The following is a 19,228-nucleotide window of genomic DNA, read 5'->3' as shown; positions in this document are numbered from 1 at the left end:
TTTGTCTGATGTTCTTTTTGCTTATAAAGATGAATGACAAATTTATTTGCCCATGTTTCTAACGATGAAGGAAAATTTCTAAAGATTTTATTCGTTACTGAATCATTTGGATAAATGATAAATCACTAGAATATTCACCTGTGGAACAAAATGACATGAGCTACCAATAGGCTGTCATGGTCAAAAGGGCTAAATACGGTCCTTGGATTTATAAAAAGTGGAATATTGAATAGGAGAAGAGAGATTATATTATCTCTGTATTGGGCACTAGTACGACTACTGCTGGAATACTATGTTCTATTCCGGTATCCACAATTCAAGAAGGATGTTGAAAAATTGGAGTGGGCTCAGAGAATAGCCATGAGAATGAATAGAGCTGATTAAAAAAAAAAACAAAAAACAAAAAAAACACCATGAACACATTTTAACGAAAGTTTTATTATATTTTTTCCAATTTTTTTGTCCAAAAATTTTCCAAGTGTTTCTGACCAGCTCTTCTCCTGCTGTATTTGTTAAGTATGGAAAGCAACATTTCCATATTGGTGACGACAAAGCTTCTTTATATTCACAAATCTTCCCCAATACTTTATACAAGTATCATAAAATGTCAGGAAACATTTTTAATCACCTTACAGGAAAATCCTGAGACCACCATTGATTTGGTATTGATCGCTCTAATTATCAAGGCCATTCATCTCTCAATTTCAGATATTGAGCACTTTAAATTATCTGGTATACTTAATCTGTTCACATCTTATGACTGCTTCTCTTGAAAGTGACTAAATGCAGTCTATTAAAAAAGATAATTCTTAAGAATTTTAAAAGATTATCACATGCATGGTCAGGATCTCCCAAAATGCATCCTTGCCATCTGGAACAGTTATTAGTTAGTTAGTAGTAATGTCACTGTGATGATATATTACTCAATAATAGGAGACCAGCTGGCAGAACACATTTTGAAAGTTCAGACTCTAAAGTTGTGTTGAATAATTATAGATCTAGATAGTGTGGAAAGAAAGCAATGCATTTCCACAGATAACATTCACCTGTAAGCCAAGGGTCCTTATAAAACAGTACATTGCATGAGGGATTCTTTTGGCTACTTGAGTCTCTCAGAACTCACCCAAAGGCAGCTAAGGGATGAAGCAGGATTAGGAGCTGAACTAGACATCCTGGTTAGACCTGGGCAAACCATTCACAGTGAGCAATTTATTCTACCAACGTAGCCTTTCTTCTGTCCATGGACTATCCATAAGCCAATCATAATTTTTTTCATTCCCCACACCTTTATTCATATTAATTTGTTAATGCAAATTACAATTGATGGTTTATCTATGTACTGAGCAAATCTACACACAGACGCTGTTTCTGTGGCTAGTCTCTTTGCAATCTCACCTTTTCCAATGCTCCAGAGAAAATAAATATTTTCATACTTCACACTCCCCTTCTGACAGGCCATGTGGCCATGCTCTCTACCCTTTGATTAGCGGCAACCTTCATATATCCTGGCTGTAGAAGAGCTAAATACAGCTATGTAGAGCTGGGAGATGGAGTTGTTGCATAGGAATAATTTTTTGGCATACACTCCATGACACTAAGTGCCACTGTATTCACACCCTGCACACTATTGTAATAATCTTTGTATACAATATGCCTTGTGAGGTATCATTTGAAAACTAACTCAATCTGGTATTTAAAAGGAAGGGTTTATTCACCCCAGTTAACTTTAAAAGCTGTGGGGATTTTTGGCTTTAAAGGAACAAACTTTATTATTTCTCTGGATTGCCCAGGAGCAGGCTGGACATTGCAAAACACATGTTTTTGGGAAGATTCAGGAATGGGAGTGTGTTGGGGTCACCCTGCGACTAGTAACAAAGGCTGGTGGACGCTGGTGTGGGGCTGTAGATAGGCTGCTGGGGTCAAAGCTGCTGAACCAGGGCTGGCAAGCACACACATACTCAGGGTGTTACCTGCCTGCTAGTAGGCTGGTTGTGAGCAATCCAGGTTAGGATCTACAATAGCAAGGCATTGGGAGGCACTCAAGTTTACAGGGCAGGCAGTGACATAATCCCTCACTGGTCTGGATTGCACCCCAGAATCTGACACACACTTTTTGCCCACATCCTGTTTATCAGATTTTACTGTTCTCTGGAGTGATGCTTTTATTGTTTGCCAGTAAAACCTGCTTGGCCCATGAGCAAAATTCTGATCCATGACACAGGAAGCCAAATTTACCTCTAGGCATTATTGAAACAAATGGTGATTTTTTTCTAATTTTGCACTGTTCCACTTACCTTATTTTTTCTATAATCTTCCTACAGAGGTAGCAGTAAATCAGCTTTAGTCATGACATTCTATCTCTATGAAGTTTATAAATCATTAGGGAAAAGCTCTCTCTTCCATTATTAAAGGCTTTAGTTCTGAACTGTAGTGTAGAAGGAAAGAAACACCAGTGTAAAGTTATGAGCTATGTGTCTTGTTTGCCCAATCTGAGAGTTGCCACTGTGTGAAGAAATAATGATACTGTAGTGTCCTATTGAGGAATTGTATACATTATGAAGATAAACTACTGGATCACACAACAAAATATAGAAGGTTGCATCTATATGACCTTTGCAAGTAACACCGTGCTTTTTCCCCCCTTACTGCTTCTCCCTTTGCAGTTGCAAGGAGAGAATCATAAAAAAGATTGCAATGTGCAAAGCAATTCCACCAAAGGAATCATTCAGTATGGCAAAGCATTTCCAGCAGACGGTCTCACAAGCTTCAAGATACAGTACTATCATATAGTATAATTTAGCTGAAGACAGAAGAAAAAAACAGTTTCTATCAAAACCTACTGTTCTTTAGTATAACATGTGGTGAACTTCTGGAATTAAAAATTAAACTATTTCAGTTGAACCTACTGGGTATGGTAGTTTATACATGAAGAACTACCAAAAGACACTCATTTGGTTCTGTCAGATCTTGTCTACAATAGGATTTTAGCCACTGGGATAGCTACACAGATATAGTGGAACAGGTACAAATCTCTAGTGTGGATACAGAAAACCATGCTGTGCACCAGTTGGTTTTGGAACAGTTACTAAGCAACTGACACCATACTGTGCTATGGATGCACATTTGAATAAACATTTCTTCTCTTTTTACAAGTTATACCTGGCATTACTACAAAGGGAAGTGCTTAGAGAAAAAATATTTCTCTCTGATTTTACTTTGTGTGGTGGGGGGGGAGGGGGTGATACAGTGACGGGGTGGGGGGGACCATAGAAATTGGCAATGGGATTAAATTAACCACAGAAATTGGCAATGGGATGAAGAGCCAGCTTAATACCAAAAATGATATTTTACTCATTTTTAAAACACGAATAGAATTCAAGTTGGCTGTGTTCCTTAAATTTAGAATAAGGCTTACCAAAGGCAGATGTTCATCTATATACTCTTGTTTCATCCTCTTAGAGCTCCTCACAATGGTGGTATAACCATTGCTTGCTTGGTGGATCATAGCACTAGATATATTGTCAAACTCTCACGCCTAAAAATTATGAAGGTGAAAAATTGGAATTCTTCAACAATTCTGACTTGCAAAGCACACTAAAGTAACTCTCAACTCAAAGGGACAGGTTAAAATCCATGGCTAACAAATAGCTACGTTTGTTGAGGTTAATTAAAAACCTCAATTTTATGTTCTGCTTCAGTTATGCTATGTAAAAACTCAAGTGCCATGACACTTGCTTAACACTCAATCCATGCTCGGATTTTAAATACTCATGTAGTATATAATTTAAATTAGTTACTTCATTTATTCTATGTTACCTTAAGGCTTTATCACTGGTGGCCCATTTTTTCATCTCATACCTCATTTGCCAATGACAGCAGATAGGATCATTAAATTTGCAATATGCAAAGATGGCTTCCAGCAGCAGCACTTAGCAGATCTGTCTTTGCCTGTATGCCCACAGACTTGTTCGAAAACTGAGTTTCTGAGTAATTTATTACTGTTCTTACTGTGATGCAGATGGCACACTGATCTATTAAATATAAATACCTGTAGTTTTGCCGGGGAAAACACTATGCTTTTTTGTGTTGTTCATTTATGTACTCCCTCTCTGGAATATGAATGTGCTGCCTAGTACCTTAAAAATCAGTCAGTTAACAAGTTTCCTTCTAGCTAAACCAAAACTAATTTCAAAATACCTAAACTGCCAAAGTAGTGTGGTTAACGATATGGCAATGATGCAAATCTTTGCATAGCCAGCAAAATTTGTTTGAGCATGGGGTTTACAATCAACCTTCAATGCAAATAAATTCTTTGCTTCAGAGATAAGGCTTAGTAAATGATATACCTCTCCTACAGCCTCCTTTGAGAGTTACTCTCCTGTATGTGGCTATCCTCCCTCGACTAGCCTCTTTGGATTGACTGAAGGTTGAGGGGACTGGAGTTGTTCCTGATTAGCTGTAGTTCTCTCATGAAGCAGGAGGTTGGCAGGTAGCATTTTCATTTGGAAAATGAAACTGTTTATGTTTTGACCAGGGTATTAGTTGACTTATTGTTCCATTTCACCTGTGGCTGAGCATACTTGTCCTTAGATTCAGAAGGTGTGGGCTGGGAGCAAAGCTAACTTGGTTCTCTTCTCTCTCCCTCTCCCAACTCCACCTCTCTCTTCCTCCAACCCTCTCTCAAATATCCTCCTACCACAGTCCAAGATTTCCCTAATCACCAAAATAGCAACCAGCACTGGGGATGAGATTCTTGCACCTTGCCTGCCAGCCTCCACTCAAGTAGCAGCTTCTGGGCTTTGCGTCAACTTCTCCCCACTCCCAGCCATTGTCTGCACCTGACCACATGCTTCCTGGTATGAGGTAGAATGCAGAAGCCAGCAGCAGCAGCAGCAGGACACTCAGCCAGACATACATTATCCCTGATCTTTGTAACAATGGACATCAGTGGCAAAGAAGAGGCCCACAATTTCCCACCGTCCCATCTGGGAAGTGGACTGCCTATGCTGCTTCACATCCAGAGAGATCCAGTAAGCATTCTGAACATTGGTCCAAGTCAAGACCTGATAGTCTAGTGGTGCAACATAGCTATCTGCTGGCCTGAGCAATTGATGGTCTGGATCCATTCTGTTCCCTCCTTACATACTTTCCAACACATCTTCCTCCACTTACTATAGCAGTTGAAATATGAATGCAGAAAACTAGAATGTTTGTGACACAAAACCTACTCTGAATCAGATCGATAACATCATAAATGTCTTTCAAGCATATGTTAGAGCAGTAAAGGAAGAAATAAATAAAAAATCTTACCAAAATGTTATGCTGGGAGTAATAGAAGCCATCAAGAAATCACAGACTTCATTAAAAATGAAGGACATGCTAGCAACCCTTCATTCAAGCTAAATAAAGGATTAATTAAATGTCCTTTTTCAAAAATTATAAACTGAACAGTGGAAACCACCACCCAAGGCATGGACCAGCATGGCAAAGTCTGAGTAGAAGCAAAACCATGTGAACTGAGGCCTTGCCTGTGGGACTGATAGCAAATGCAGGGGCTGGAGCAGTGATTGTTTAGAGCCATGTCTGTCTGTGTTTGACAGAGACAGAAAGAAGCAAGAAAGCTAAGGAAAAACAACCAGAAAGCTAGCAGACAGCAAGAGACACTCTCATGAGCATGGACCTTAGAAGGAGCAGAACAGAGAACTTAGGGGCTTGGAGGCGGAGAGACAGGCTTGGAACTGTGAGCAAGGAAACTGCCTCCTGTTTGTTCCTGATCTATTCAGAGAATCAAGACTTTGTGTGTATTATTTGTAAATAAACGGGACTGTACCTAAGAAACATGAGATTTATAAATGTAGCCTGCTAATGGAAACAGTCTGTCAAGGTCCCTGTGGCAAGGCACCTCCTCCGTCTTGCTGGTCTGAGCACTTCCCCCTTTGACAGTGGAGAGGCCTGGGGAGAATCAGCCCCTCCTTTCAGGATAATGTTTTTACTTATCAGCATTTTCAAAGTAGGCTTTACGGCAGGCCAAAGGAGTGCTCCTCCACCCAACAAGAAACCAATTTACAAGCACAAAACAAAGAAGGCTATCTTTCCCTGCTCCCTCACTAGGGCGCTGTTGTCCTGTTGTAGGTCCTGGGGTGTCAGTCCTTCCCTAAGCAGGAACTCAGCTTTGGTTGTTCCCCCTCTAGGATGGAGAACACCATGGAGAAGCCTATTTCCTTGCTACCACCAGCCTCTCCTCCCCCTCTCTCTGACCGGGGAGGGGTTTTTAAAAGGTCTCAGGAAGCCCTTAATTGGACCCAGGTGTCCCTAATTGATCTGAGGTAACCCCTTCTCGGCTTATAGGAAAAAGGGCCTTTATCATTCTAGGGCTAACATACAATTCCTAATGGTGTATTTTGCATCTGGATAACACTAATACCACTTGGTTCATCCAAATTACATGTACAGCAGAAGAAAATAAACAAAAGAAAACAGGAGTTACAAAGGAATCTGCCAGAAAAAGTAAGCCACATTAAATCACACATAAAGAAAATGTTTCAGAACTGTCGGTGCACAAGCTAACTTATGCCACAGAGAGCTTGTAGTTTCTGTGACCTTGGTAGGACTGCAGTGATAATGTTTTTATAAGAAGAAAGAGTTGTGAAATATTGTCTCCAGCCTTCTTCTCAGCACAATATTTATTTTAACTTAGAACATTATTTTCTTATTACCACATCTCTCTTCACTATAAAAAACCCAACATCTCTTATAAAAGAACAGTGAGTTCACTACAGTTTTGAACTCTGACAATACCAGGCGTTTTAATTTTAAGTTTGAGCTTGTGAGGTTTGCCAGAGTTGCTTAGAGTCATAAGGCCCTGTATCAAGTGCAGGGGTGCTCAGACACTGCAGTGAAGAGAGCCACATATGGTAAGCACCTAACTAGAGAGAGACGCTAGTGATACACATCCAGGCATACCTTGCTGGGCTGTCATTCCATGCCGGAACAGCCAATGGAAGACCATTAGGATGTGCTGGCTTTTCATGAGGGCAAGAATTAGGGTGAGATTCCACATCTGGGTTAGGAGACATTACTGAAGGTTGCAAATTCTTGTTCTAAAGTTGATCATTTCATTTATCTAAACATGGAGGAGAAAGACAAAAAATTTAGCCTTTAAAAATGGTCATTGTACTTATCAATCAGGATGTTATACTGAAGCTAAGAGATTGGGAGATCATCATAACAGGATGGAACTACTAATAACTGTATCTTTTATTTTATTAAAATTTCATGGATTGAGAGCTTTCTCTGTAGCCACAGATATTTTTATAGTAAAGATTGATCTTCATGTAGTAGCATTCTAAAGTGTGGTGCTAATATAATAGGGCTAGACTGATATCCTTTCACCATGGCTCTCAGAACTCCTTGGGAACACAGACTCTGTACCAGCCCTTGGAAAGGTGGAGCATGAACTCTATCTAAGGCTGATTGGCTCTCTGCTAAATTTGGGGTGACCAGTATGCATGGGGGTACTAAAAGAGAGGAGTCTCTGCACTCAAAAGAATGAAGGGATTGCAAAGAGAGCATGGGGGGAAAAGACTCATGCATTCCTCCCCTTCCCTTCTGCAGAAGCTTGGTCTCAAAAACCAAAACCAAAACCCTTTGTTTCCATCTCTTTATGTATTTTAACTTTTAGAGTATAATGCTCATCGTTGATAAATACTTGTTTTAACTGTATTGGTTTATCTGTACAGATCCCACCATTTGGAGTTGCATTTAAAAGTCAAATTTAACTTTAAGCAACAATTGTTTTTATTAAGATGGTAAACTCTAAGCTTCTCAAAGAGCTTCACCTCCCCAATAAGCCCTGGTGGAACAAAAAAGAGAGAGTAGAACTGATTCTCTTGTCATTTCTACCAGATCTACTACAATGACACACCAATGACTTCATTGGAGTTGCTCCTGATTTACACCAGCGTGGGAGAAAAGTCAGGCCAAGAACCATTATTTCTTTAGAAGGACTCATAGTGGACAGCTTCAGGGCAGGACATTTACCTAAACAACTGAGAACATATAAACTTTTCCTTAGAGTCACATGTGCAATATTAGGTGGCTGAAAAATAGCCATCTGCTACTGGACCAAGTATTATGTTATCAGCATCCTTGGCATAGCATGGAAATAAAAACAAAAATATCTATGAGAATAGAGAGAAAAGAAAATGTATGTGATGGACTTTCTTTTTTTAACCAAATCTTTTTCACACCACTCTAAATCAGGTAACTGGCATCTTCCTTAATGGTGCTTATCTAAACACAATCCTTTGATTTTGAAATGACTAACTAGTCAGCCCACAAACAGATTTTTGTAAGAATGGGATAGAGGGGAAGTCACCCAGAGTTGTTACACTGAAAATGAAACTAATTCACTTTCCTTAATTAATCATCCACATTTTGTCCCTATTTAGCCTTATGCAATGAGGTGTAAATTACAGGGGCAGATGCATATTCTGGGAATAATTCCAAATTATATTTTCTTTAAAAAGTAAGGCAGAACTTAGCAGGGTACTTTAGTGTGTCATTGCCATAAGCAACATGATACTCATTGGATTGTGAGCACCGTAGGTTCAGAATACAAAATACTTGCTAAGAAAAGTCACCTACCATCATCCCTTATGAAAAGGCATCTCACAGAGCCTCATGTTACCCATATCCCCTCCATTTTCCTGTGATCCCAGCTCCTGTTAGTCTGGAATTAAAGACCTGAGCTCAGGAAAGAAAGGATCTTCTCATGGTTAACCCAATAGACTGTGACTCAAGAGATCTAAATTCATTTCCTGGCTTTTCTGCCACAGACTTCTGCTGAGCCTGGACAAATCACTTACTCTCACAGGTCCCCAGTATGTGAGATGGGGATAACATTTCTCCATCTTGTGTTGGAGTGTTGTGAAGAGTAAGTAATTTAGGTTTGTGAGGAACTCAGATACTATGGTAAGGAGAACAGGAGTACTTGTGGCACCTTATTTGTTAGTCTCCAAGGTGCGCGGATACAGACTAACACAGCTGCTACTCTGAAACCTATGGTAATGAGGGGGCTGTATAAGTACCTAGACAGATAGGCCCTAAACTTGGATCTTATTTGACCACAAAGCTGACATTTAAAAAATGTTTATTATTTTTGATGTTTGTCATATAGTATAGTACTGAATGGTCAATTATTACTCAATAAACAAGCATAGTAACAGGAAATAACTGCAGTTATGGGTTACAGTTTTCAACCAGTTAGACCACAGTGATAGTGGCTTAGACTACTACTGATATACTAAATATGCCACACACAGCCTTCTTCAATCCACATATGTTACTTGTCTGTCTCCCTGATGTGAGTAAGCAGAAGTCAAAGCATATGTTCTATTTAGCTTTTTACATTTGGACCCAAGTGGTCATAATTGTGCATTCATAACTGACATGCATTTTATACATTCAATTACCTTGATCGTCAATGCAATCAGGAGATCTGGGCATGCAAATGAAACAACTGAGTATTTGTTCCCACAATTACGATGGCTTTGTGTGCAATCGGATGTGCATATTATATGCATGAATTTTGTACACAGTATTATTTTGTACACAGTATTATACACATGATTATAAAATAATGGCCCCAAAAGTTCACCCTAAAAGTGTCTTTCCTAACTCATGTTAAAATTTCATCTCAGAAATTGATATTGCCTAAATAGTATGGCCCCACTCTGGAATGAGGACAAAATATACTCAATCAGTTGCTCTCAAACATTTTGGATGATACGATACATCCTGTAAAATGGGGGAAATGGAAAGGATACACTGGGAGAAAGTTATGAGAAGGGATGAGAGGACCTTTCCACTGGAAATATCAAATATATTCAACACCACCAAAAATTCTTCTATACTCCTGGTAAGTATATGTTAGGGCCTCCAGCTATTAACCCACATCTCCATGTGTGGTAGTTATCTTGTCAGCTTTCTAATGGTACACATTGGGTTTTGTTTGAAAGGTAAACACATTTTTTTCCCTTTCAACCTTTGTACTGATTGGGATTGTTGCTGTTATATTAATTTCCATGGCATACGTGGGCCCAGAGAGTGAAAGCTGTTAACATGACCCAGTAACTATTCAACACTAAAGAGTTAAACACGATTCATGGTTTACATACAGAAACCTCAGCCTGCTTAGTGCCATGGCAACCACATTGTTAAAAATCTTTAACATTTCATTAAAAAGATACAGAAAAAAAAATAAAAGTGTATGCATTTGAAATGCAAGGATTAAGTAAGGCTTTTGTTTTAACAATATGCTTAATTCCCTTTCCCACTTTAGCTGTAGAATTTTTATAAGGGAAAAAATATTTTGCTAGTTTTTTAGATGGTATTAAAGATGGTAATAACTGTTCTTTTGTGAGGGGGAGGAGGAAGTTAGTTGAGATAGGCCGTTGCTGTGGTTAAAGTCCAAGACTGTTTCCTAGAAGACAAAACAAGACACACTCAAAGGGGAGAGAAATGAACAAAGAGAGAAAATACACTGTTCTGTCCCTGCTGCTGACCCTTACTTACAACCTTACGGCTAGAGAAACATGGGCACAATTTACAGTCAAATCAGCCACTCCAAGACTTGTGCCTGGGCGGTTTAGGGCACTGCTTTTAGCTGCCTCTCAGGTCACAGGCTCACAGGGCAGCATTGTGGAAAAAAAATAGTCTTGGCATCCTAAGCCAGATTCTTACGAAATAGAAGACAAAAAGAGAGAGATAGGGAAAGAGAAGAAATCAGTTAGGGTAAGGAGAAGGAATGGGGTAGTAGGGAAGAAAGGTGACAGCAAGAATCAAAATCTCATGTCTCAGGCGGTATTCAAGATTCAGCTGGAACCCCTGGAATTGGTAATGTCTTCTGGGTCCCCCTTGTAGGCCTAATCTGTTGGGACATCTCTCAGGACCAGGACAATGAAGGCCAATTGTGTTGCAGTGGATCCCAGGGTCCCAGGAGACTGTGGAGGTGGCAGTCATGATAATAAAACTCACTCTTTTCAGTTCACCTGTATCCCAGCCAGCCCCTAATTTTAATGACCCCAAAAGAGAGCAATGGATGGAATAGTCCATTCTTTCATTCTGCTCACCAGTTAGGCCTAATTTTTGACACACCAGTTGTAATTCATTGATTTCCAGTCCCACACTCCTCTAGTTTACCAAACATGGTATCATTATACTCCTTGAGGTACATCAGCAGGCTAACCCAGTCCTCTTGTCTCCCTTTTGCACCTTTCTCCATTAACATTTGTTATAGATTATTAGAACATTTTATAAACTTTTAATTACTCACAGTCGAGGTAGGCCCAATTATTACAACAGTGCTAGAAGGAGAGATATTATAATGTAGTTTGTCCACTAAGATGGCTCAACAAAGAGTTTTTTTCACTTTGCATTTTTTAACAAGATATTCAGACAAGTTGTTAGTGGTGGCAGCAGCTTTATACTTTACTAATTGTCAGTGATTCTCAGAGCAAATTTGCGGGGGCTGCTGACAATATTGGCAAGAACATTACAGTGGGTGGAGGTGAAGATGGCATCTACTTCTTGTGTTATACACTATCCACTAGAGTTGTGCATAATCTTTTATTTTAAATTTTAATTGGACAGAATCATATTTATTACTCAGAAAAATCCAGTGAAATCTAACTTCCTACTAAAGTTACCTTCCCCCACATACCCCGGCTTCTGGGTTAAGGATCTTCTGACCTTGATGGAACAGACCAATGATCATTCAAAGCTTGGTACCTAGACATACTTCTCAAATGTCACTCATTTCACTCTCAAAATCTACCTATCTTCTACTCAAATCTTGTGCCCTATCACTTTCTCTGTTGAAAGTTATTTACATCAGAAATCATCATGAAATGGGGGCCATACATACATTTACACGAAATAAATGAATCCCACAACATTTTAAGCTCTCTATTTGAATAGTTACTTTTTATCCTCATATTGTGTCTTTGCCACATTGGACCTATATAGGTTGTTCAGACCAGGGGCGGCTCCAGGCCCTAGCACGCCAAGCGCGTGATTGGGGCGGCATGCCGCGGGGAGCGGTCTGCCGGTCGCCGGGAGGGCGGCAGGCGGCTCTGGTGGACCTCCCGCAGGCGTGCCTGCAGAGGGTCCGCTGATCCCGCGGCTTCGGTGGAGCATCCGCAGGCACACCTACGGGAGGTCCACTGGAGCCGCGAGACCGGCGACCGGCAGAGCGCCCCCCGCGGCATGCCGCCGTGCTTGGGGCAGCGAAATGGCTAGAGCCGGCCCTGGTTCAGACAATGTATGCATAATGCACCTGGTAGATCTGCACAAGTACAGGTGCTATAGAAAAGGGTGAAGTTTAGGTCAAAGTAGTTTTGTCTTTCACTTAAGGGATAGACAAACTGCAGTTTAGGCTTCAGACTGGCGTGATGTTGTTATCTCACTCCAGTCCTCTGCGCCAGGTCCTTTAATGAAAAATAATTCTCATATTTCTACTATAAAGATGATCAGTAATTAACTATTCTTTGGTGGGGGAGAGGGAATTAAGACAATTATCAATCAAAAAGGAGGAGTAAAGGGTGATAACATTTTTTTCTTTGACATTCATCTTTTGAGCTGGAGTCATTATAATCTAATTGATCTGCTACATGTATTCCCAGCCGCGTAAAATTATATGGGCCGGATCCTGCGTTTGCAATACTGTAGTGCCAAAAAGGGACTTTAAACCTGGCCCAAATGGGCAGAGCTGGCTCTATGTCACACCCTCCTGCCCATTCCCTGGCATAACAGCCATGTCAATTGTGGGCTGGAGCCCACTACGCTCCCACTCTTGTCCGTGTAATGCCCTTAGGAGTTATTGGAAGCTGGTACAGGTTACAGCAGTCCTACAGCTGCTTTAACTTGCCCTGGGGGGCCAAGGATTGAGGCAGGCAGAAAGGTTGCTTAGGGGCATCTTTTCCTCTCTCACCCCCATTAGTTGCAGACAGCGTGAGATTAGTATAGTTGAGAGTTGAGCCCTATTTTATTTTAATATTCACAGACATTACATATATTCTAAAAGGTTAAAATACTGGATAGACTGTTGCAGTTTGTTATAGTCATGTATGTTATTTTACTAGCTGTACTTTAAGAGGTTAGAACATCTGGTAAAATGCATTTGACCAAAGAAAGTTACAGTTGATTAGAGACTGCAGTACAGTATGTAGTTCAGTCATGGAGGAAGACTTCTGTTCTACAGAGGAGTAGCTATGAAGAAGAAATGTACTTGTCTTCTGGGGAAAGGTCAGAAAAGAAAAAGGATGGTTCAGTGGTTAAACTGCTAGTCTGGGAATCGGGAGAACTGTGTTTAATTCCTAGCTCAGATTTAGTCTCTTTGTGCCTCAATCCCCTCAGAGGGGTGTTGTGGGAATAAATTAATTAAGGATTGTGCGGAGTTCCTATAGTACAGTAATGGGAGCCAACCTTAGATAGCTAGTACCCTATCCAATTAGTCCTTGGAGTCTTTAAATCTGCTTTGGAATGTTAGAGTACATCCCATGGAAAATGTGTTCAGTAGGGAGAGGGAAAGAGGTGTGCATAATTTAACTTATATGGCTTTGTAAAATATCACAGGGATCTCATCTCCACATGTGGTTTGTTTTATATATTCAGGGGTCAGATTTTAAATGCTTTCAAAGATTCTACTAGTTTCAGAAATATTACCTACATTTAAAATGGGGAACAATGCTGAACCAGTAACATCACTCAAAGCAGAAGCAGCTTCTTAAATATGACTATTGTATATATCAATATTTATAACTTGCCTATTCACAATCAGGATTTGGGTCCATGACAGCAGAAAGTTCACCTGAAACCAGAGATGCAAGTTGGGAAGGGGACGGCAAATAGCAGGAACCACCTACAATCTCTAGTTCTGCCAAGATGTCTGGAGCCAAAAGTGGGTGGACACTGCTGGAGAAGTTGTAATATAAGACTATCTGGGGGCAGGTCTACACTAAGGGCAGGGGTCGAACTAGGGTACGCAAGTTCAGCTACGTGAATAGCGTAGCTGAACTCAAAGTACCCTAGTTCGAACTACTTACCCGTCCAGACGCCGCGGGATCAAAGTTCGCGGCTCCAAGGTTCAATCAGTTCCCTCCGCCACCGCCGTTTGCAGTGGTGGAGTACCGGAGTCGACCAGAGGGTGCGGGGAGTTCGAACTATCGCGTCCAGATTAGACGCGATAGTTTGAACTCCGAGAAGTCGAACTCACCGTGTTGACCCGGCAGGTAAGTGTAGACTAGCCCTGGGAGATGCATTGATTCAACACCTCTTTCTTTTTTTGCCCTCTTGGAAAGCCTGCCCTGGCAGGGCTCCTATATAGTTCAGTGTGAATTTTCCTTCCCTTGTGCAATCCTAGGAAGGACAGAGATGGCACCTCTGTCTGCCCTCTCTCAAGTTGAATGCCTCCTCCACTGCAGCTATGCCAGCAGGGGGCGGGGAAGGGAGGGAGAGAGAGAGTGTGTAAATTGCACCTGTTTCCTACAGTGTCTATACATCAATCAATGCTATATACACAACAGAAACTCTCCGTGGGGTGAAACATTCTATCCTAATGCCATATTTAGCCCATAGGATTATTTTGCTAGCTATTATATTCTTCTAATCCAGCCAGCCATATCAAATAATACGTTTCTCTTTCTGAATTAATCCATTTTATTCTTATATTTTATCAGTATTAATTCCTATGAATTTAGGATGTGTTAGGCATATGATATGTGTTTCCTAATAATTATACATAGAATAAGTTTTGCTGAAATGCAAGAAGCCTACTGACCTGTATCCAGTAAGATCTGCTAAATAGCTAAAAGTATAATCAGTTAAGAGTAAGTCAGCATAAAAGCTGGTAACCTTTGGCACAGATAGGAATGGTCCCTGAACTTTGGGGAACCAAAGGGAGGAACTATACACAACACTGAACGGGTTTATCTGGCATCTGCAACCGGTTGGAAACCGCAGGGAATACCACAACCTGGAAGTCGTAAAGAGAGCAGGTAGCTTTTGGAGTGAGATAATCCTTATTAATATAGAGAGAGTAAGTGTCATCATCCACTAACCTATCATATAAGGGTACCCAGAAATTTCTTAAGGCATGGAAATAAGATTTGGGTATAATAGGTTGGGCCTGAATTACACAGTGTCAGGATCCTATAAAATACCTTGTAAGGAAGAGTCTGGAGCACTCTTTTAGTCTTTACCTCTTTCTTTTTCTTTGTTCTCCTGTATTTTATAGATTATCTTCTATCAGGCTTGTGTAGTATAGTGTAACTACTCAACATTCCTAACTATTGGGGAAGCCAGTACCATCATGTTATCGGGCATGCCAGGAAGAAGTCCTATTACCAGGTCCTCAAGAAAAGGTGTGAGTATGTTAGGTTAAGGTACTTATAATATAAATGTTACCATCATGAGTTCTGGAATTCTTCTTACCGTTTTGCAGTTATAAGTTTCATAGCATTTATTATTCTTTTGTTAGTCTCAATAAAGTTTTTATCAATTTGGTATTGTCCTCAGTGTAAGTGTTTTTGCCAAGCACCCGAGAGTCTTCTCCCGATATAGAACTCACTGAGTTCTTGGATCCTGTAGTCTGAATTGGACAAGAACCTATAAATCTTCTGGTCGGATGTGATCAGTGGCAAGCCATAACAACTAACTCATAAAATTCAGGTCAACACATATATCTGTATTGTGCTGTATTACACACCTTTTGCCTTTAGGCTGTAAGCAGTGTGGGTCAGGACACTTTTTTGTTTGGTACACATGTTGTACAGTGCCATTTACATCTAGGGTGACCAGATGTCCTGATTTTATAGAGACAGTCCCGATATTTGGGGCTTTTCCTTACATAGGTGCCTATTACCCCCATCTTCTGTCCCCATTTTTCACATTTGCTATTTGGTCACCCTATTTACATCAATGCACTGCATATGACAGATGATAAACAATATCAAGCTCTTATCACCACTATTTAGAGTTTATAATCTATATCATTCAGAATATTACGTAGTTTGACTCAGCATCTCATCCCCAAGCAGAAATACTCTGTCTCACTTAAGGCTAATGAAGACTGACAGAGTTCCTCACTCACTTCTGTTAAAAACTCTTCAAAGAAAATTCTAAGTAAACATTACCTGCCTGCCTAAGACTCCATTTTACCCAAAACATGAATAAAAAATATATATATATACACATTGTATACAGAGCCAAAGTTAAGGTCACCCAAAGAATTTGAATTCGGTCACCACTGAGCCACCTTGGGAAAACCAGAGACCCTAGAAGAGCCTTATCCATCCATTCAAAATTCATCCCATCAGTGGCTGTAAGAATAGAGCGGCTTTCTTTATGGCTATACGTGATCAACGGAAAATTCCTAATTAGACTTAAAGCATACTGAGAGGCATCATTTCCCACTGTTGACATAGATTCAATGGCCTGACACTTATACAAGTGCCATTAGACACACAGCTATTGCAAATATTTACATAAAAGACTTCTGGGTAAAATCATGAAATTACAGCACTTAGAGGGAACAAAAAAGTGGTGACAGAGATCATGCTTAATACTGAGACATGCATGTATGAAACCACTGCAAGAGATTTCTCTGTGGGGATCACATGTTCAATAGCTCACCTGCAAATTCCACAAATAGAATGTTTTCTCTGCGTTTAAGATTAGAAAGGATGAGGGAAGGCTGACATTGAACAGGGCCAGATGTATTAGTGGTTTTAACTATGTGTATGAATAGCTTTGATTTTTGGTGCAGCAGCAACAGTCCAAATACCCAGTATACTTCTTTGTCTTCACTTTGTCTAATAACAATACATACTATATATTAGCTTACTTTAAAAATAAAAGAAACCAAACACTTTCCCCCAAGGCAAGTATGGAATGTGGGGGGGGGGAATCACATTTGTTGAGCATTACTTTTTAAATGCCCTAATTCTGGAAGATGCTTAGATAACTCAGAGAGGGGTGCTGTGTAGCAACCTAAATAGAATAAGAGCTTAAGATGGAATAGCCTAGCTGATGCTAGTGTAGACATTCCAGGACTATGGCAGATCAGAGGCCAGTACATTGGACACAAAAGAAAGAAACTGAGACAAGACAACTTCATGAACAGAGTGTGTAAGCATTACACATCCTTTCTGTTGTGTGCAGTGAAAGACAAGTAGTGTGTGAGAGGAAAAACAGAAAGCAATGGCTTTTTAAGAGTTCTCCGGGATGGAGATTTCAAGACCCTTGTCACATCAACATATATATTTCCAGAATTATAAAAATATTTATACTGAAAAATTTTATACATTTTAAAAGATATGTTTAAGTATAGATGTTTAAAAACAGTTTTGGAAATAATGACCAAGATTTTTAAAAGTGACCTGTGATTTTGAGGTAGCTTTAAAGACTTTAAAGGGGCCTGATTTTTAGTGGACAGGAGTTCAGTGCTTTCTGAAAATCAGGAACTGTTTGGGTGCACAACCTGAGCTATCTTTAAACTGATGCCCAAAATCACTACTCACACTTGAATGTCTTGGAGACACACACACTCACAGTTGGTTTTCCCCTCCCAGGCACTAGTACATTTGAGGATGAAGAATAATTATATTTGGATTAGAAATGGAAGAACAAAAATGCTTGAGGTGGCAATATTTTTTGGCGGTTTTCCCAGTAATGATAAGCAACAAGTGAGCAAATTTATGCATGTTTGGGTATGTCTACTCTGCACACTAAGCCTGGACTCTGACTTAGATTTGATTCCAAGCCTCTCTTCCACATAGCTATCTGACTTGGATCAGCAAATATTCAGGAGTCAGGTCCTAGGACCATACTGGCGGATGGTTTGGAATTGTGTCCCTTATGTGATTCGGGTGCAAGCCCTGCCATTTTGTGGCTTGACCTGAATTCACACTGCAAACCTGAGTTAGGAGAACTCTGTAGCACAACACGGGTGTGTTAGCACAGCTGTGACACCCAGGTCCAGCAATAGTAAACCCAGGCTTACAATGCAGCGTGGACACTCAAGTGTGGGCTTGGAAACACTGAGTCCACACACCTGGGTTCCACAGACCTGGGTTTACAATGCAGTGTAGACATAACCTTTTACATCAATAATTACTGGAGTCTTCTCTTATTAGGAGTAGATATGGGAGCCCTGCCTCCCAAGGCTGGTCTACACTGAGGGGGGAGGGGGAAATTGATCTAAGATACGCAACTTCAGCTACGTGAATAGCGTAGCTGAAGTTGAAGTATCTTAGATCGATTTACCTGTCGTCCTCACGGCGCGGGATCGACGTCCGCAGTTCCCGCTGTCGACTCCGCTACCGCCGTTCGCGCTGGTGGAGTTCCGGAGTCGACGGGAGCACTTTCGGGGATCGATATATCGCGTCTAGATGAGACGCGATATATCGATCCCCGAGAAATCAATCGCTACCCACCGATATGGCGGGTAGTCTAGACGTACCCCCAGATTGTCTAGCTAATAAATTTTGCATATCCTAGTCTTCACATCAGTAATGCTTGACATCAGGGCCTTCTTGATTCTTATAAATCAACTTAAAGAACTAATATTTTGTATTATTTATTGAGTTCCACATTTTTGGCTTTCCTCAGCGCTTACTGCTCTATCTATAATGCATGTTGTGTAGCAGTTTATAAACCATAACAGATTAATATTGTTTCCTGGAGCAACTGGTCTTTCAGTAACTGAGTCAACTTATAGTACACTGTAAAATATATTGTGAGCATTTGATTTCATTTTGAAACTAACCCACCTCATGCAGACAGTAAAGAATTCATTTTGACACAGACTCCATTAGCGACATCTGTACTGGACAGCTGGAGAAGTTAAACAGATAATTACCTCAGCATGCATCATGGTACGTTGTGTTATTAAGATACTGATTAATTGTGTTTAAAGTATACTGAATGACATTGAAAACTGAGAAAAATATACTATTCTATACATATCCTTTATAACTCAGCTACTAACTTTTATCCAGTACTTTAATATTATTATTTTTTAGTACAGAATCATTGGAGTTGGGGTATTCATTGACCAAACAACTTACTAAGGTACTCAATTTCTTTCTAATAAAAATGAATGTTATATGAACATTATATGTTTTTTCCTCTTGCATTGAGAAATTGAGTCATAGATAAAATACTGGAT

General features: G+C 40.1%; 1 long non-coding RNA gene across 1 annotated transcript in view; it reads right to left on the bottom strand.

Moving 5' to 3' along the window:
• Nucleotides 1-19,228, bottom strand: part of LOC123375077 — a 123,279-nt gene that overhangs the window by 15,374 nt on the left and 88,677 nt on the right. The window contains exons 3-4 of the long non-coding RNA XR_006581307.1: nucleotides 18,831-18,894; nucleotides 6,964-7,123 (exon numbers count right to left, since the gene is read on the bottom strand). This is a non-coding gene — a long non-coding RNA (uncharacterized LOC123375077). The remainder of the gene's footprint in view (nucleotides 1-6,963; nucleotides 7,124-18,830; nucleotides 18,895-19,228) is intronic.

Source organism: Mauremys mutica, chromosome 7 (genome assembly GCF_020497125.1).
Source record: "Mauremys mutica isolate MM-2020 ecotype Southern chromosome 7, ASM2049712v1, whole genome shotgun sequence".
Lineage (NCBI taxonomy): Eukaryota > Metazoa > Chordata > Testudines > Geoemydidae > Mauremys > Mauremys mutica.
Note: the sequence above shows the minus strand (reverse complement) of the source record. Positions and strands in the feature narration are given on the sequence as shown.